The following is a 21,170-nucleotide window of genomic DNA, read 5'->3' as shown; positions in this document are numbered from 1 at the left end:
TGAATTCTTCCCATTCCATATTATAAATCCTATCACTTCCTCTGGATTGGAGGATAGTGTTCCACCATTCTAAGGCTGCATTTTTAAACAGATTTGAAGCAAACATTATTTTATCTTCTTCAGCACACTTGCTTATTTTTAGAACAGCCTCAGTTTTCTCTATCCAGCGTAAAGCTGCAATGGGTCCTTCATTGCCCGAGAATTCTACTGGTTTGCAGGACCAGAATTCTTTGTAAGAACAACCATGTGGCATGGTTCTTCTTCTTTTGGGAACGGGTGCTTGAAGTATGGGTCCATTGTTCACGTTGTTTTCTGGTTCAGTTGGTCGCTTACTGCTATGCTTACTTTTATTATTCGCTTCCTGAACTGTTTGAATAATAAATGGCATCGCATCTATAATTCCCTGTGCCACAATATGCTGAACGGCACTATTATCCATTTGGTTTCCGTTGTTATTATTGTCCGAATTCTCATTAACCACGTTAATGTTACTCTGGTTATCGTTATTCAGATTTTCTTGATTTCCCGCGTCGGCCATCTGAATTTTAGACATTTACCAAATATTAATATCACAAATAATATTTATATATAGCCAATCACATGACACGCACTTTTTAACCAAAAGCGTCGAGCATTGCGACATTTACTCTATTTATATAGTATGTGTCACACCCTCAAAATACCACCTAGGGAGTGTCCCTGATAGGCGTGTGACGTACCAATAACGAGCCACCAATTACATTGAACCCATACAAGTTATAATTAAAATCCCCATTATTAATAAAAATATCTTCAATAAGTTTAAACGAAAACCAATAAGTTCAGCGGAAGCAAATAGTAAACGAAGTTAAACTGTTTCAAAACCAAAGTATAATATCAAGAAAACAGTCACATAAATCCTCCCTGTCGACCCATGACCACTCCAGCTACTCCAGACAGCAAGTTCCCCAAATCCAAAATACCTAACGACCTGCGAGCATGCAACAAGTGTATCAGACAACGCTGGTGAGTTCATAGTTTTACAAAAACGTCGGTTACCAAGTGTTTAGTTAATCCATTGAATTTAATTCCGAAAGTAATGTTGAAAACAATGCTGATAATACCCCAATACAAGACGGCTTCTGATTATTTTGCCCTTTCTCCAATGCTCCTATCAAAGCATTGGTCATGACTAGGTCATTAGTTCAACACCCGTCCTCCCAGGTACGGGGTGAGGTTGCCAAACCTAAGTAGCGCTACTAACTAATACCATGTTACCTTCCTGGTAACCAAACAACACGGAGGGACTTTAAAGGTGATAGGAAGAGTATATTATCCAACATTCCCGTTTTTACCCAAAAGACTTATCCCTCCCAGGAATACCCACTGACTGTCCCAACCACCGGGACGCATGCTCAAGAAAGATGAACTCACCTTTGGTTTGCTCGGTTAGATTAAATGCTCGTTAAACAGTTGATCAGTCAAATCCTATCGTGGTTACCAGAGACAATCAGTTTAATGAATTCACAATTCACGTATCTTGTCACACGTATTGCTCAAACAATAAACAACCAAACACGTAACTATCACGTATGTCATAATAAGCGTAGTTTGTACGATCACACAAGTTGTAGCAAGTATTCATACTGGTACACACGCACATTGCAAGTTAGAGCTGTACACGCATGTTTCGTTTTATCACTTGTATCTAGTGTGCCAATCACAAGAGATTGGAACCCAATCGATTAACATGTAACCCAAGTGTCTCTTACCCCTCTTACCCGGCCCAACACGTCCAATATATAGTATGCACCGTACAGGTGTGGGGCCCAATATAACTGATCCGATCTAAATATGTGTGTGGCCCAAATATATGTGTGTTGCCATCTTAAGTTTTATGCAACCCATTAAGGTAAGGCGGCCCAACAACCAAAACATCAGAATACATTATCATGCTAAGTTCTCGTGCTTCGTACTAGACTACTCTACAAATCTGAGTTTCATTTATACTTTCAACAACTCAGTCAATCATGAACAACACATACCCTACACTCTATGTCTTATTTATCGTATTAACACCTAACATGCAGTAACCATTTGAATCACAAAAGTTTTGCATCACAATCACACTATCCTAATAAAAATTGACAGCCCACAGTGGTTCTTGCGATGGTGTGCGGCCCAGCGACTACGTGAGGCCCATCACGAGTGCTGCCCGGTCCAGTGGGATACCGGCCCGACATATCCTGGCCCGCAACTCTTTAACCCATTCTGTTTCACCTTGCGGCCCAGCGGAACAGACCCAGATCTGTTGTGGTGCAAAGCCCTGTTTATGTATATAAAGCTCAAGTATGTATGAAGCCCAGTTTATTAAACCCCTTAACCATCCTTTTATCATTCAAAAAAATCACAATTCAAAAGTCATAACATATTATATGATCATCAGTTACGTATGAATCCAATTCAATAACAATATTTAGTGACATATTACATTATTATGTTGAAATCATTTATAACCCATGTAAATCATGGATAGCATGTGCAAACACAATATAAATCATATAAACTAGTAACCTATATTCCATATACATCCAAAACTCATTAATTATCCTGTCAATTCATGTATAAGCAATCCCAATACATTAATCAATCATCAACATATCAATCATATCATAATCACTCATGCATGTTAACATAATAACTCCTAATCATCATCACTATTGTCGGCCATCAACTATTGTCAGTTGCTGTTGTTTGAGGTCCAATAGGATTTGTATCTATTAATTTAATTAATCTAACATTAACATGTTATGATCGATCCATTTATCCTGTAACAAGCACCCTCCTAATATCTTATCATATAACCACGCAATCCAACAACATATTAATCAACACAACCTAATCGGTAATCATAGTCATGATTCGTACCACTATGCATGAAAGACAAAGGTGATTTAGAGATTTGAATCAACATAAAGATATTACATACTTTTGCTAAACATACACATAAAGAACAATCCAATAACAATTAACATAGGAGGAATTTACTAACCAAGATCCTTGATAACAGTAGGATATCTTCACGAGGGGGGGGGGTATGCCCCTGTCGTACGTATGAAGGAGAATAGGGTTTTTGTTTGAGTTGATGATATGAGATAAAACAATTCACGCACCTAATATGATAAAGGTTTGGGGCTGCCAAATCCTTTTCTTGATCAAATTGGGTTGCCATATAAGTTGTATCTTATAAACATTGAGTTTACGTAACATGAAGGGAAGGAGGGGATGGGCCGAGTTTACTTAATGGTTGAAACGGCCCAATGAATGGTGTGTGAGCCAAGGGTAAATTTCCGTCGACCAAGAGAAGGAGAGTGTATGATAGGGTTCGCTACTTGTTTTCCTAATAATACGTAGCATATCTTTGATATATATGCATATACTTCACGGGTAGAGACCATGATTGTGGCATCACAAGGTGTGTTTTCGGGTTGGGCTCCAGGTACGTGGGCCGAGATGAAAGAATTAAGGAAATCTGACACACTCACAAGCATACTCGGATACGTTACACATTAGACACATTTATAAAAGTTACTAGCGTTTAACAGGATATTATAGTACGGAACATGTAACACATAGGAGAGAATTAACGAAGAGCTAGGATCACTCGTTTAAACGTTACAACCCTCGAAAGTTCGGGTTGTCACATCATCCCCAACTTGAAAGAAATTTCGTCCCGAAATTTGACAAGTAAGCACAAAGGAGTGAAGTGAGAAATCAGGGTTGTTGCAGGTTTTCCCCAGGTGCCACATCATCCCCAACTTGAAAGGATTTTCGTCCCGAAAATTGATCTAAAACCATGGCTGGAAGTGAGTTCCGACGAACTCGATCTATAGATACTTTACAACGCCTGGGGGGCTAATCTTGTGATCGGTGGAAATCATGGTATGGTTGTTAGCGTTTTGTTATATCAGTTGCCAATCAAAGAAACAGGGAATTAATGAGGTCCGTACAAAGAATCGAGCGAAACAGGGGTCCATTAAACATCCGAAGGATTTGGCCAGCAAATTTGTTGTCTAGAAGTAATTTCCAGTAGTGGTGCATGGCGGCATGGCACAACAGGGAGGTTCGTTACATTGCGGTCGCGCGAGTGTATCATTTGTCCAATACAGAGTTTGGTGGGTAAAGATTAGTGTTGCAAAACGACAAACGCGGGTAACTGTGACTGCTTCACTTCTAGCGGCGATGACAAGTGAAAGTGATACGGTTCGTTTACAGGGATGCGTGGGTATAGTTCTCCTAATCCCGTGTTCGTTCGGAAGTTCCATCTAGCGATGCCATCACATGGTTAGCTCTATTGAAACAAGGGTGCACTGGAGGCCCTTGTGATCGGTCTAATTGGTGCATTCGGTACCGTCCAAGTAATGCCTCCCACTTAAATCCAATGACCACGGTTTCCACCGGAGATTGTAGGTCGTGCAGTTCCTCTCCGTAACACCATCATGGTATATCGCTGGATCATCGGTACCCTCGGATAGAAGCGATGCTCCGCGTGTTGTAGGGTTGGGTTTCAAAAGCTGAAAAGACGTTCCCCGATTTTATTTCTCAGGAATCCACAGCTCCCCGCTATGCTAAGGAGGTTGAAGTTGCGAAACCTTCGAAAATCCTATGATGAAGTTGTGATAGTATCCAGCGAACCTAAGGGATTTCTGTTTCCCATAAGGAATCTGAAATTGCATAAGGTCAATCTGAAATTCCACCTAACGATGTGGAAGTAAACCAGCTCACTCTTCAGAAGGCATGTCAGGAAATTCATGGATAAGTGGAAGACACTCGATCTTCCTTTCTTAAAGTGGCGAATCGGTGACAAGAGCTAGTATAGCAGAGTAGCCCTTTCGTAGACACTTCTGGGCTTTCATGACTAAGACGATGCCGACAATGGCACCACTACAATGACCTTGAACTGATAAGGATTCCCCACTGGGGAGAGGGATACGCACGATTTTCTTTTTGCAAAGAATTTCTGCTCAATGACTACGTCAAAACTTACAAGAATATCGGGAAGTAGGTCAATGTCGAACACTTGACCCACGAGATCAAGTTTACAACCAAAAAGAACATGAGAAGCTTCTATCGATTTACTATCAGTTAATTCTACTACCAAGTTTACACACAATAGGGCAGAACCCTTCTCACGCTCATTAAGCCTCACTGGGACTTGCATGCACCTCGCGTTATTATTATGTGTGCACCCATAATAATAAGGCGATTTGCATGCTTATCTCAGTGCCTCTTAACTTGCGCTAAAAGGTTCCCCACATTCAAATAGCAAGCGAAAGGTTTTATAGGATCAAGAATCACAATGGTCGAAGGGTAGTGTCACACTAACAGTTCACATAATAGGGGTTGGTAATATAAGGGCTCATGCTGTTGTGCCAAGTGTGCATTCACGTGCAATGTCATACATAAGTGTACACTAGATATACTATGCAATCGTAAATGAGAAACGAACCTTGCAGTCTGGAGCTGAGTGTCATGGTCGATTTCGGTACTGTTCGGTTATAGTCTGGTTTTATAAAAACGTTTTAAAACCAAGTTCACTATAACCAATGGCTCTGATACCAAACTGTCACACCCTCAAAATACCACCTAGGGAGTGTCCCTGATAGGCGTGTGACGTACCAATAACGAGCCACCAATTACATTGAACCCATACAAGTTATAATTAAAATCCCCATTATTAATAAAAATATCTTCAATAAGTTTAAACGAAAACCAATAAGTTCAGCGGAAGCAAATAGTAAACGAAGTTAAACTGTTTCAAAACCAAAGTATAATATCAAGAAAACAGTCACATAAATCCTCCCTGTCGACCCATGACCACTCCAGCTACTCCAGACAGCAAGTTCCCCAAATCCAAAATACCTAACGACCTGCGAGCATGCAACAAGTGTATCAGACAACGCTGGTGAGTTCATAGTTTTACAAAAACGTCGGTTACCAAGTGTTTAGTTAATCCATTGAATTTAATTCCGAAAGTAATGTTGAAAACAATGCTGATAATACCCCAATACAAGACGGCTTCTGATTATTTTGCCCTTTCTCCAATGCTCCTATCAAAGCATTGGTCATGACTAGGTCATTAGTTCAACACCCGTCCTCCCAGGTACGGGGTGAGGTTGCCAAACCTAAGTAGCGCTACTAACTAATACCATGTTACCTTCCTGGTAACCAAACAACACGGAGGGACTTTAAAGGTGATAGGAAGAGTATATTATCCAACATTCCCGTTTTTACCCAAAAGACTTATCCCTCCCAGGAATACCCACTGACTGTCCCAACCACCGGGACGCATGCTCAAGAAAGATGAACTCACCTTTGGTTTGCTCGGTTAGATTAAATGCTCGTTAAACAGTTGATCAGTCAAATCCTATCGTGGTTACCAGAGACAATCAGTTTAATGAATTCACAATTCACGTATCTTGTCACACGTATTGCTCAAACAATAAACAACCAAACACGTAACTATCACGTATGTCATAATAAGCGTAGTTTGTACGATCACACAAGTTGTAGCAAGTATTCATACTGGTACACACGCACATTGCAAGTTAGAGCTGTACACGCATGTTTCGTTTTATCACTTGTATCTAGTGTGCCAATCACAAGAGATTGGAACCCAATCGATTAACATGTAACCCAAGTGTCTCTTACCCCTCTTACCCGGCCCAACACGTCCAATATATAGTATGCACCGTACAGGTGTGGGGCCCAATATAACTGATCCGATCTAAATATGTGTGTGGCCCAAATATATGTGTGTTGCCATCTTAAGTTTTATGCAACCCATTAAGGTAAGGCGGCCCAACAACCAAAACATCAGAATACATTATCATGCTAAGTTCTCGTGCTTCGTACTAGACTACTCTACAAATCTGAGTTTCATTTATACTTTCAACAACTCAGTCAATCATGAACAACACATACCCTACACTCTATGTCTTATTTATCGTATTAACACCTAACATGCAGTAACCATTTGAATCACAAAAGTTTTGCATCACAATCACACTATCCTAATAAAAATTGACAGCCCACAGTGGTTCTTGCGATGGTGTGCGGCCCAGCGACTACGTGAGGCCCATCACGAGTGCTGCCCGGTCCAGTGGGATACCGGCCCGACATATCCTGGCCCGCAACTCTTTAACCCATTCTGTTTCACCTTGCGGCCCAGCGGAACAGACCCAGATCTGTTGTGGTGCAAAGCCCCGTTTATGTATATAAAGCTCAAGTATGTATGAAGCCCAGTTTATTAAACCCCTTAACCATCCTTTTATCATTCAAAAAAATCACAATTCAAAAGTCATAACATATTATATGATCATCAGTTACGTATGAATCCAATTCAATAACAATATTTAGTGACATATTACATTATTATGTTGAAATCATTTATAACCCATGTAAATCATGGATAGCATGTGCAAACACAATATAAATCATATAAACTAGTAACCTATATTCCATATACATCCAAAACTCATTAATTATCCTGTCAATTCATGTATAAGCAATCCCAATACATTAATCAATCATCAACATATCAATCATACCATAATCACTCATGCATGTTAACATAATAACTCCTAATCATCATCACTATTGTCGGCCATCAACTATTGTCAGTTGCTGTTGTTTGAGGTCCAATAGGATTTGTATCTATTAATTTAATTAATCTAACATTAACATGTTATGATCGATCCATTTATCCTGTAACAAGCACCCTCCTAATATCTTATCATATAACCACGCAATCCAACAACATATTAATCAACACAACCTAATCGGTAATCATAGTCATGATTCGTACCACTATGCATGAAAGACAAAGATGATTTAGAGATTTGAATCAACATAAAGATATTACATACTTTTGCTAAACATACACATAAAGAACAATCCAATAACAATTAACATAGGAGGAATTTACTAACCAAGATCCTTGATAACAGTAGGATATCTTCACGAGGGGGGGGTATGCCGCTGTCGTACGTATGAAGGAGAATAGGGTTTTTGTTTGAGTTGATGATATGAGATAAAACAATTCACGCACCTAATATGATAAAGGTTTGGGGCTGCCAAATCCTTTTCTTGATCAAATTGGGTTGCCATATAAGTTGTATCTTATAAACATTGAGTTTACGTAACATGAAGGGAAGGAGGGGATGGGCCGAGTTTACTTAATGGTTGAAACGGCCCAATGAATGGTGTGTGAGCCAAGGGTAAATTTCCATCGACCAAGAGAAGGAGAGTGTATGATAGGGTTCGCTACTTGTTTTCCTAATAATACGTAGCATATCTTTGATATATATGCATATACTTCACGGGTAGAGACCATGATTGTGGCATCACAAGGTGTGTTTTCGGGTTGGGCTCCAGGTACGTGGGCCGAGATGAAAGAATTAAGGAAATCTGACACACTCACAAGCATACTCGGATACGTTACACATTAGACACATTTATAAAAGTTACTAGCGTTTAACAGGATATTATAGTACGGAACATGTAACACATAGGAGAGAATTAACGAAGAGCTAGGATCACTCGTTTAAACGTTACAACCCTCGAAAGTTCGGGTTGTCACAGTATGCATCCGTAGTTTTTTTTTTTTTCTAACACATACACACATATATTATTATATTATTATTACTACTACTATCCTGTCATCACGTTTACTGATATGGATTCATCCAGAAATCCATATTGCGCTCGTCGTACTTCCAGACGAGACGCTCTCCCACCTGTCGCATTCGATCACTGCTTTCTAAAATTTCCTCCCCAAAAGTCCTAAGTTCCTGGACATTTTCTGCACTCATTGGGGGTTCCTGATACGGAGGCATAGGGGCCTGGTACGGGTATGGATTCTCTAAAATTTCCCTACCGTATGCATCACTAATGTTGTAGGGATCTTGAGGATCTAACCCTGGATAAGCTCCTAAGTTGGGTATTGGCACATTTTCCTGAATTGGGTTTTGTTGCACGTAGTCCCTAACATCGTCCCACCAGGGGTCGTAGTTGTTTGGGTCTAGAGGATCAGGTGCAGGTACCCTAGGTATCTCCTCCGGGTTGAAATCAGGCATTTCTATCTGGTCTTCTACTTCCATTGGTTGGTCAGGATTTTGTGGTTGTGGTGCTAGCATTTGTTCCAGGTTTGGGTCGGCAGCAGTGGTTGCTAAAATATGGATATTAGCGATACCCCTATTGAGCATATCCTGATTATAAGCATCAGTTTCTCTTTTTGCTGCGGCTAACACTCGCTGTTCCTGCAACTTTTTCATTCTTTTCCTACGCTCGTGCGCTCCCCTACTGAACCATCCCCTCTTTTTCTGAGGAAATGGCTCTTCAGACTGAGCCTTAAACACAAAGATCCCTTCTTCTGTGTCAGCAGAATACCCTGAGAGGGCAGGCTGAGAAGAGGAGGTGCCTTCGCTCCTAGGCGAACCAGACAGTTGACGATAGGCGTCAGAAGGTCCTTGGTCGCTCATACTGTAAACTAACAAATAGTCAGATAACACATAGCAAGAAATACAATTATACATGTATTTTCATAATTTATTTCCTAACACTTTGAATTTTGATGTCAGCAGAACACTTCTGTGGCGGAATCAGTGGCATAGCTCTGATACCACCTTCTGTTACAGCCCCCGATCCCTATCTCCCGGGAACGGGCGGCCGTGAGCCAGTTTCGGTGGTATCACATTTATTTATCCAATTTGGCAGCGGAAATTTTCATCAGGACCGTAGTTAGGAAATATTTAATCAGAGTAAACCACCATGTTTTATTCCATTAAACATATGGGTAAAAACCCAAGTTTTCAATACACACGTTTCATAGGGATAAATTCTATTTATTTAATAAAAACATCCATTTTATTCTTAGGTAACTTTATTGCCACTTTTCCAAGCCTTCAGTGCTGTCCAGCTGGCTTCTATTTGGCTTTCACATATTGTTACCTGAAACGCGTTTTAAAAACATTTTGTCAGTGGGAAATACTGGTGAGTGAATCCCAGTTTAATCAAGTTTAAATAAAAATTCACAGTGAACAGTATTGAGGGCGCATCCGCAATTACATTTGTTTCCAAGTTATATCAATTACCACCACACGGTAATGTCGTTCCGACTTATGGTCATGTTACTCCTTTACCAGGTGGTAACAAATTTTGTATACAAAACCCCAAATTTACCGACTGTAATTGTATTCTTACAAATACTCAATAACTGTTATTCGCATGGAAATTTAAGGTTTTGTAAAAACAGTTAACAAAAAGGTTTACAAAAAGTGGATCAACTCACATTGCTGTCTTAGGTGATTCTTTAGGGTTTCCTGGTGAATATCTATAATTTACACAAATGCACGTGTGTTAGTATAATAACCCATTTTAACATTAGTAATACCCTCCCCGAGACGGCATTCCAACGACTACGTCGGGCAGAACCACGACAGCCGTTACGGAACCCTAGATCAATCGGGCAGCGTATCTAATACGTCTCCAGGGGTTATAATACTTACATCGTAGCAGAACCTCGCTATTTTAGGGGGTATAATGCCCGGCTATAATATCACTACTACAGAAATTGTGATTGAGGATCGAAAATTGAACGAGCAGACTGAAGGCCCGTTGCCTTCTATTTATAGTTGTGAAATCTGGTTCCCACGCGGCCCGCGTGACATTTGGGCAGGGCCTACACGGCCCGCGTCAATCTCGGTCAACGGACTAGCTTGTCCGGCTCACCCCCTAGACTCGCCACGATGATGACACGTGCCATCACCGGGCTGCGCCACTATCTTGGTCGCTCGCGGCCCGCCTTCACTTAATCAAACATGTACGCGGCCCGCATAAACTTATGGTTTTGGCTAAGTCTGGTCTCATACTTGCGCGGCCCGCATGAACCTGAGGTGAGGCCCTACGCGGCCCGCCTCAGCTAAATAATTATTGTTTTTATTTATTTTATATAGTATAATCTATTTTGGGGCTCGGTTTTCACATACGGGTTGCATATAAAGACAAGTTGATATATTTAAAGATATATTAGGGTGACATAATTATTATGAGAGATGTCGGTTTTACCGAGGGTTGTTATACCTACATATCTTCTCTTCTTTTTAGGTTTTGCTTTTTCCAGTGGTGGAGCTTGAAATTCCAGTGGTTCCTCTATGTCAGCAATGTAACCAGTGAAGTTGTGGGAGACTTCAATTGGCACTGGATAGAGGTTGAGATTCTGAAATGCTTCCGACATCTCATTCATGCTGAGCAGCATATATGCAAAATGTACAAAATGCTAAGTTAAAACTTTGGAACAAAGTTTAACAAATAAACATTTTTATTGTACATTTAATTTGTACAACATAACAGGAAGGAGAACACACTCAGGTTTATTTATTTATTTACTGGGAAGTGTTGTTACTAAACTTAGGGTTTTAAAGATTTGCATGTTCTGCTACAGTAGCTAGCATATACAGGTTTGCCCATTTTTCATCTAAATTATCTAATTCCTGGACTTCTGGATTAAACCTCACTCTCTTGACTTGGGGTTTCTTTTTCTCTTGACCCTTTTTAAGAATTGAATTCCTTTTCTCCGGGGTAAGAGGGTTTTCATAATTTGCCTTACGGACAAAGGTTCTTTCCTCTAACTCGATGGGAGATTTGGAGGAAGAGGTTCCCTGTTCTTTAGGTGTACTATCTAATTTGCGGTAGATAGCAGAAAGCTTTTGTTTACCCATACTGTACTACCAAATAAGCAGTTAATAAATCACAGAATCACAGAATAGAGGTTAATAGAATTAAGTATTTTATTAAATACTTAATTTCATAGGCTTAAATCAGTGGCTCGATCAGTGGCTTAATTAATATGGCTCTGATACCACCTTTTTCCTGTCACGGCCCTCGGGCCCGGTTTGACCCGGTTCAAGAGCCGCGGGGCAGGAAATCCCGTGGTATAAATTTTAAGCGACAGCGGTAGTCTTTTACTACAGGATCTTTTCACCGAAAATGCTCGTTTAATATATTACACAAAGGTTTAGGGATAAATTCCCGTTATTAACAATAAGTTGATTTCACAAAGAAATCTTTATTTTCAAAACATGTTTTATTTATTTATATTGAGCCAAGCCACTTCTCTGAGCTGGTAGTGCTTTACTGCACTTTTCCTGGATCATACAGATCACCTGAAACATGTTTGAAAAAGGTTTTGTCAGCGGGGAAATACTGAGTGAATCATTCAAGTTTCTAAAACGACCCGTTAGTTACAATTTACAGTATTAAGAGCGATTACAATGTTTCTGATATCAATCCAACTACCCACAGTATTTGTCACTCGACCATCCATTGGCTAGCCCATTTGTCCAATGGTGTCTGTGACTGTGGTCAGATCACCCCTTGGCCACCCGTTTGTCCAAGTGTGACGGGAAACAAGTAATGTATACAAAACCCCACATACCGGCTGTAATTTGGTGATTACATAGACTTAATCCCTGTAATTATAACTTTGGAAATAACTTTGGAGTTTTGTAAAACAGTTGATAAAAAGAGAATGACTCACAAACTGTGAGAAAAGAGTTTATAAAAAGGGAATGCAGATTTACGAGCAGAGTATAAGCTTTACTGATTAGCCTTCTAACCTAATTTAAATAACCATGCACACACAAACGAGATTAGTAACTAATTCAGCAGTTACGTCAATTCACGAGATTAAACCCTCACAACTATTATCAAGTGCGATACTTAACAATCCAATGGATTCACAACGAATGACAGAGCATAGTCCGAATTCGAACAGCACTCAAACATTCAAGTCGAAATCACAATGAATAACAAAGTATAAGCTCAATTTGAGCAGCACTCGGACAATCGTTGGATAGTTATAATCGACCAGACGTTGAATCGTAATAGCGATCGAGTTATTACCCTGATTGCGGCAGCACTTCGTGATCGGTGTGTGTTGTGAATGATATTCGCTATAACTCGATGGTTACAGAGAATTTGGACGTCGAAGGAACAGAAAACTTCAAGTGCCAACCCCACCTATTTATACTGAAATTTTGTCTTTCTCGCGTGTCGCGACAGGGACATATGTACCTGTCGCGTGGCGCGACGGGTAGCAATTCTAGGGTAGGGTAGGTTCGTGTCCAGATAGCTTGGATGAGTTGACACTGAAACGAAATTTTACTTCTACAGCAAGAATTTAAGATAATTATCAGCTAGGGTTTACCCCCCCCCCCTGAGTTTTAGGGGCCCTGATCCTGATTCCGATTGTTATGAAAATTTTAGGGTATATGCAGAATTGCTTGGGTTTCTTAATTAGGGTTTCCTTAATAGTTAATTACCATACTAAATATTAATTTTAATGAGAGTTGTTACAGCTGGGGACCCCTTGGGCCGCACGGTGAACACTAAACATACTCGGGGCCCTACTGTACACTCGGGTTAGGGCATTGGGTCTAGAATAGTGTCTGTTACACATTGATTAAGTTGCAAAACCGATAACTTGTATGGTATTATTTTGGTGCTACTTGTGGAATGTGGTGTTTATATATGTATAATGGTTCACGTGTTGGATAAGCAATATGTAAATATGATATGGTTAATACGCGATTCCTAGGTGCTATTTGTTATATATTTGTGAATGTGACCATACTTGAATGTGAGCCTAATGTTAAATGGAATAATAATAGGGCGTGGTCGGTTTAATAACTAAAACACGTGAAACACTCTGCCGAGCACACCAAGGTGAGTTCACACACTTCCTAAGGAATGGGATTCCCGGTGGTTGGGAATGGGTTAAAGAACTAAAACGGAACCTACATATCCTCCTTGGGTAGGATATTTACTGCCATCCTCCATGGGTAGGATGCCAATATTAATCCTGCGTATTCTCCTTGGGTAGAATGCGTACGTTCGTCCTCCTTGGGTAGGATAACAACCTTAAAACTTACTAGACAAAACTCTATCTAGAAGTCCCTCATTTTTATATCGACTTAATCGTCGGGCCAATGGCGAGCGGGTCATTAGTTAATAGCGCTATTAGGGTTGACAAGCCTCACACCGTGCCGGTAGGACGGGCGTGTACTAATGGATCTGGGCACTCAGTCAATGATGATAGACATTGACTTAGGGCACAACTTACTTTCGTCAGTTGTCGATATGGTAACGTTCTAGTGGTTCATATGGGGAAGCCCCCACTGATTATCAATATGATTTGGGAAACAAAGATACTGGTTAACTCGTGGTTTACGAAACAACTTATGGTTTTCAAAACAAACTTGTAAAACTAAACAACCAACTGTGAACTCGCTCAACTTTGTTGTTGACTCGTTGTTACATGCCTTGCAGGACTTTAGGTGCATATTGTTGGAACTTGCTGTCTGGGATGCTGAAGTGGTCATGGGTCGAGATACATGGAAACGTGAGACGAACTTAATGGCTTTCACACACTTGGTTTATGAATTTCTTAATTAATGTATTATGCTTCCGCTGAACGTTAAATAATGTTTTGTAATGCTTCTATCAATAATAAATGAAAGTTTTATTTGGAATAATTGTTATGAGTTCAACATAATTGGTGGCTTGGATCCTGGTACGTCACACGCCTAACAGGGACATTCCCTATGTGGTATTTTGAGGGTGTGACAAAGTTTTTATATATAAAAGGTTATAACCGACCTTACTTTCAAAAGTTTTCAAAATCCACTCTCATCTTCTTCTCTAAATCCGGCGATCATCATCATCTTCACACGAAATTCTCACACTTGGTGCACATTTCACTCTCATTATCTGTTTCAAGTCGATAGGTAATCCGCACCATTTTTTCTCATAAATCTTCCTGTTTGATGGTTGTTGTTCAAGTACTTATAATTATCTATTAAATTCGAAACTTGATTTCATGAATCTGTAAATGTTGAGATGTTTTGAGGGAAGTTGGACATAGGATCATCGAAAGTTTGAAATCTGCTAAGTTATTTGATAATCAGAGATGATCGTTATGTGATAACAGTTAAGGGGTTTTAGAGGGGTTTAGTAAGAAAAAGATGAAGACAGCGAAATTACGATGCATGTGGCAAAGTTGGCGAAGTTACCATAAATCAGGGAATATCAAAAGTCTTGAACGCGAGTTCGAGCAGCCGGCGAAGTAATCTTATTTCGCCGGTAATTCGGCCCAGACGAATGTCTTCGCCGAACTCTGTCTTCGTGACCAAACTCTATCTTCACCGATGTTCGCTAGAAAAATTAAAAATTGAAACATGTCTATTATCGGCGAAATCACTCTTCACCGGCCTTTGACATCGGCGAAAATGTTTGATATGTGCCGTAACCATCGGCGAAATACGGGACGGTCGTTGCCAACGAAAACACACATGTTCCGATGTTGTCGCCGGCGAAATAGCATGATCTCGTTAACAGTTATCTGCGAGACAGACATCTGGGTTGTTAGCGAACTTGACTGTTAATTATTTTTAAATCTTTGTAATTATCTATTTTAACTTTTTATTATAACCTAATTTTCGTAAATATTTTCTAATTTTATTTTCCTTTAATAAAATGTAAATACTTTGTAAATACTGTTTTATTTATAGTATTTCATTGTAAATAGTATACTTTTATCTCGAATATTTTCTAACTTGCCTCGTTTCTCGTGTCCAAAACAGGATGGTGAAGAATATTGAGTGGGATAAGACGTTGAAACACAATCAGAGTATCAATCTCGAACAAGTACCACAGGATTTCCAGGACGCAGCAAGATGGGTAAGATCTAGCAGGATTGGCTACGTAGTTGAAACAGAAGTTCCCGTTTACAGAATCCATATTCAAGACTTCTGGCAAACCGCTAAACCAGAAACTATCAACAATGCCAGAGGAATATCTGCAACCGTCCGGAACAAAAAGATAGTCGTAATGGAAGAAAGGATTCGCAAGGTTTTAAAGCTGAACGACAATGCACAAGATCCAATCCGCTTGAGCAAGGACGATATTTTGGATGGTTTTTGTGGCATGGGATATGCAGGAGACTTCAGACAAAAGAAAGAGATAAATAGAAATGGGCTCACAAGAGACTGGAGATTCATCGTTCACTTAATTGCCATGAGCTTAGCTCATCGTAAGGGTGGTTTTGATGGCATGAATCTGGAATGGTCGGCAGCAATGTTGAACTTGTGTTTGAATCATAAATTCAACCTCTCTGGTCTGATTTTCAATTATATGATCGAGAATGTAAGAGGGCCGACTTGGGCAATGTATCCCAGATTCATCCAAATGCTGATAAATGATCAATATGAAAATCCACCGCATGATGGAAACCTCTACACCTTTCATGTTCCAACAAGTCGTCAGTACACAGAAATCAAGACAAACGAATGGGTAATGTTACACGACTCGATGTATTCTGCAGAAAGGCTGCCATTGGTCAAAGAAGCTTACAGAAAATACAAAGAGGCACTTCGAGAAAAGCAACAAAGGATTGCACAAGCTGAAGCAGAGGCTGCAGAAAAGGAAGAACGATTGAAAGGAAAAAGGAAGGGAAAGCAAGCAACTGAAGATGAGCCTCCAAAGAAGAAAAAGACATCTGAAAACCCAGAAAGACTCATGGGTGCAAGCTTCAGAGCTCCTGAAACAGAGGAACATCATCGTCATATCCAAGATATGCAAGAAATTCATGCGATGCAGGAAAGAGAAAAGAGAGAAAAGAGCCTCAAAAGAAAAGAAATGTCAGAATCTGAAAGACCGGTTACAGTAACAGAGGAAGTACAGTCACTGGATGATTTTGTTGATGCATTGTTAACAGATCCGGATGAAGTTTCAGCAAGCAAGAAAACTCCTCCAAAGAAGAAGCCAACAGATGAAGGGTCTTCCAGAGTTCCTCTTGTAAAGCCAACTAGGATCTCAAAGCCACCGGTTCCTCCACAAAGGGTTCGTCCATTTCAAGAACTTTATGATAAACTTGTCAAAGAAACCGGTCCATCTGCAGCCAAAGAAATATGTCTCCTCAAGAACCAAGTGAATGATACTAACATCTTGAGAGAAAAGCTAAAGGATCAGCGGAAGAAGAACAAAGAAATGAATGCTTACGTGGCAAAACAGTCAAAGTTCATAAGATTCCAACAGCAAGGGATTGAGAAACAGTATAGAATGATAAGGAGTTTATGTGCCAAGATGGAGATAGAGCCTATGTTCTCGTTCGATGAAGTTTTCGACTTTGATGCCTTCATAGAAGAAGAAACAACTCGAAAAGCCAAAGAAGTCGAAGCTAAGAAAAGGCGTCTAGAATCAACCGAAAAGGTAACTGAAGGAGATGAGAGCGATGAAGAAGAGTTTGATAGGGATGAAATGCCTGCCAAATTTATCGAGTGGGGATTAGAAGAGGAAGTCGTGTATGAGCAGGAAGATGGAAGAACTTTCTCCCCACAGCATCCCGAGTGGTTCAAAAAGGAAAGAGAAAAACTCCCTGACTTCTATCAGGTGATAACTGTTGAAAAGACTGAGGCCACTGACAAAATTATCAGCTGGATGTATAGCAATCTGAGGGGAATGTTTGTGGTTAAAAGAAGAGGCAGTGTAATTCAGTATTTCAGAACTGGGTTTGATCTTTTCTCACTTCTAAGGTGGGATCTACGTGAGCTCGGTCGACTGGATATGCTAAATCCAGAAGATAGAAGCGTTGGCGGGGATTTTGAGCGCCTAATTGCTAAAGAATGTAACAAGGGTTTCCCAAATCACAAGCCACAGCGTCCAAGACGGAGAGTGTCCAAAACAACTAAGGATCCTGTTACTGGAAAAGGCAAGGTGACGTGGGTAATTAACCCTGCTAAAGTTGTCACAAGAATCAAGCTTCCTGACAAAGTTCCAGTATGCCTCAACAATTTCAAAAAGTGGTTTTATGATAGCCACACTGGTGAAGCAGTGATTTGATCAACTGAAAACGTAGATATTCGAATCTTGGATCCAATGGATGTGTTTATGTTTGGACTCTCCGGTCTAACAGTGTTGAATGCAAGTCGTATAAATGTTGGAGCTGGGAATGCTAATCTTGAAAAGGCCATGTTATTTCAGCGAGCAGTGGATCGAGCTTGGAAGATAAAGAGAGAGATGCTCGACCTCGTAGATAAAATCGAGAAAAGAAAGGAAGCTGATGAAAATAAGAAGGAAGAGAGAAAGAAGAAAAAGCATGAAAGAAAGAAAGAGAAGACTTCCGCATCAACAACAGAGCCCACCACAACTTCTCAGACAACATCATCACCTCCGGCCTCATCCACATATGAGGCCACTATGGAGGATCCACCAACAAGTGAAGCTGTTATTAACCAAGAAACTCCCGCCACTACTATTGAAATTCAAGCATTACCAGAAGCAGCCGGACATGAAGAAGTCCCTCAAGAGCCTGAGAAGAAAGCTACAGAGAATCCAGTGGAAACTACAGAAGAATGAAAAGACAAGTATGCAACGATCTAGGGGATATTGTTGGAACTTTTGAGATCGTTCATACTTGTACTGGATTAGTTTTATGATAGTTTGTAGCTTATTTTATAGTCTAGGGGCTTATTTTGTAATTATTTGAAACTAGCAAACCTGACTTGGTGTAGTTAAGATTCCAGCATAATTATAATTATGCTGGCAAGTCAGGATCTATAAATACCCAAGCATTGTAGCCCTAGCCAAGCTTTTGGCTCTTTGGTGAATGAAGTGTTGTTTACATTAAATCTCTTGATATTGTGCTCTAATCAGATTTCCAAGGTGCTTTATTGATTTATATACTTGTTTGGATTCAATACAACACTTGTTGTATTCATCAATCCATTAGCTTCATCTTCATTCTTGATTGTTCTTAACTTTTTCATAGTTCAAACACTTAATCAATAGGTGTTTTTGACTAAAACAATCAACCACTCTGATCCGGATTGATATTGGGATCTACAACATTATTGGGCAATATATTTTGTAGTAAAATAAAATTAAAAAAAAAACACCTAAAAATCTTATTGGCCAAGCAAATGGAATCTCTAATGTGATTGGCCAATCTTTTCCCCATTCGGCGTTTTTCAAACCACGCCAAGGAGCATTTTTTGCAAGATAACGCCCAATAACGGCCAGATGCAGTAGGGAAGGGGCGTTATTGGGCGTGATTAGGCAATTTTAAAAAAAAAAAAAAAAACTCCACTACGATCTAATAATAAAAACAAGCTAAAACCTAAAAAAGTAACGATATGAAATTAAGTTAACTAATAAAATCTTCCAATTTTAAAGATAAAAGATTAAAACCAACGAAGGCAACGTATGTGCCGATCAAAGTGCTGACGAACCCAAATGCAACAACTAGCTGGCATAGTAGCATATACAAAGTCAAAGTAATAGAAAGATAACTGAAGCTAAATAAGTTGGTTATATTATGTGGCAAGGTTGAAGATAATAATGGTTTATGATGATTTTATTTTCTAAAAAAACTATTCCATTCGATCAAATTATATTAAATGAAATCTCTTTCCAATATTTTATTACATCAGGTTATAGGGTGTAGTTATTACTCTTATGAGGGTGTGGTTATTACTCTTATGACCACCATGACCATCCACGTCAGTGTCATGTAACTCACCTCTAATCAACCATCCAAAACCATTACCCCTTATTTATTTTAATTTATCTTTGTCTAAATAAAAAGGAAATGATTTGTTGAAAAATGAAAAGAAGGATTATGGTTGTCATGGTTTAATCCATGCAAACCATGGTAGATCAAGCAAGGGGTGGTGTAGCCTTTCATTCATGTTCATAGATGACAAATCATGACCCCCACACCCTTTAGCCTCATATTAGGGTGAAGGGGGTGCACCCCTAATTAGGTGAGTGAAATTTTTTTTTAACCCAATCATACGTTGCCATGTCATTTCCTCTCTATAACTCCCCTCTTGTCCAAAAACGTACGGGGTGCACCCCTCTTAGGGGAGTTGTTTTTTTATTAAAAAAAAAACAAAAAACAAAATATTGATTGGTTGTTACAGCCATGGGGCCCACCATCTCTCTCTCTCTTGTTCGGTGACTGACCACCCAAACCGCCTCACCGAAATGGGTAACCGCATGAATGGCGGTGCATTACCGCTCGGCAAAAACAGTCCCCGCATGGGGTTGCCGCTTACACCCCGTTCAGCCTTATATTATATTGTATTATATCATATAACATTACATATATATCATATAAGGAATTTTCTTTAAAAACTATTCCATTTGATCAAATTATATTAAATGAAATCTCTTCCCAATATTTCATTACATCATATTATATTATATCTTATCATATCATGTAACATTACATATATATCATATGAGGAATGTTCTTTAAAAAAACTATTCCATTCGATCAAATTATATTAAATGAAATCTCTTTCTAATATTTCATTACATCATATTATATCATATCGTATAACATTACATATATATCATATGAGTAATGTTTTTTTTAAAAGTTATTCCATTCGATCAAATTATATTAAATAAAATCTCTTCCTAATATTTTATTACATTATATTATATCGTAGGGTAGGGTATGTTATGTTATTACATGTTATAGTTATACTTATACTTACCTAATTATTCAAAATCAGTGCTATCCTGTAGTTATAGTTATTTTCTTATATACTTTTAAACACTTATTATTAGTCTCAAAACATTTATTAATAATCTAAATAAAAATTTCAAATAACTTAAAACCAAAGCAAAATAACTCCGGGAATTATGATTCAACTTTTTCCGACAAACCACTCAACCAAATTTATGCCTCTTGTGTTAAAACATGAACACATTTATATCCATTATTATTTTAGTAAAATCATTATTCATTATCCTATATATTAAAAAAGGAATGTTTTAAACAGTAGAATATATTTAGTTTTTTTAATAATTTTTATTCACTCCTTTACTTTTTAAGTTAGATAAGCTTGTGTCAACCGGTATTAGTATCGAAAATATCAGTACGGTTATTGGTACATGAAGGTAAAAACCGACACCAGCTTAGTATAGAAAACACCAAAAGTCGATATCGAATTTATTTTGAAAATCTTTTAGTTCGGGAAATTCAGTACTGCTACCCGGTATCATTTGCTCATTCCTAATCACGGGTGTCGTACGAACAACAACGGTATCGTTCAACTTTTTTT

The sequence above is a fragment of the Helianthus annuus genome, chromosome 10 (genome assembly GCF_002127325.2).
Source record: "Helianthus annuus cultivar XRQ/B chromosome 10, HanXRQr2.0-SUNRISE, whole genome shotgun sequence".
NCBI lineage: Eukaryota > Viridiplantae > Streptophyta > Magnoliopsida > Asterales > Asteraceae > Helianthus > Helianthus annuus.
This window is presented reverse-complemented; position numbering follows the sequence as displayed.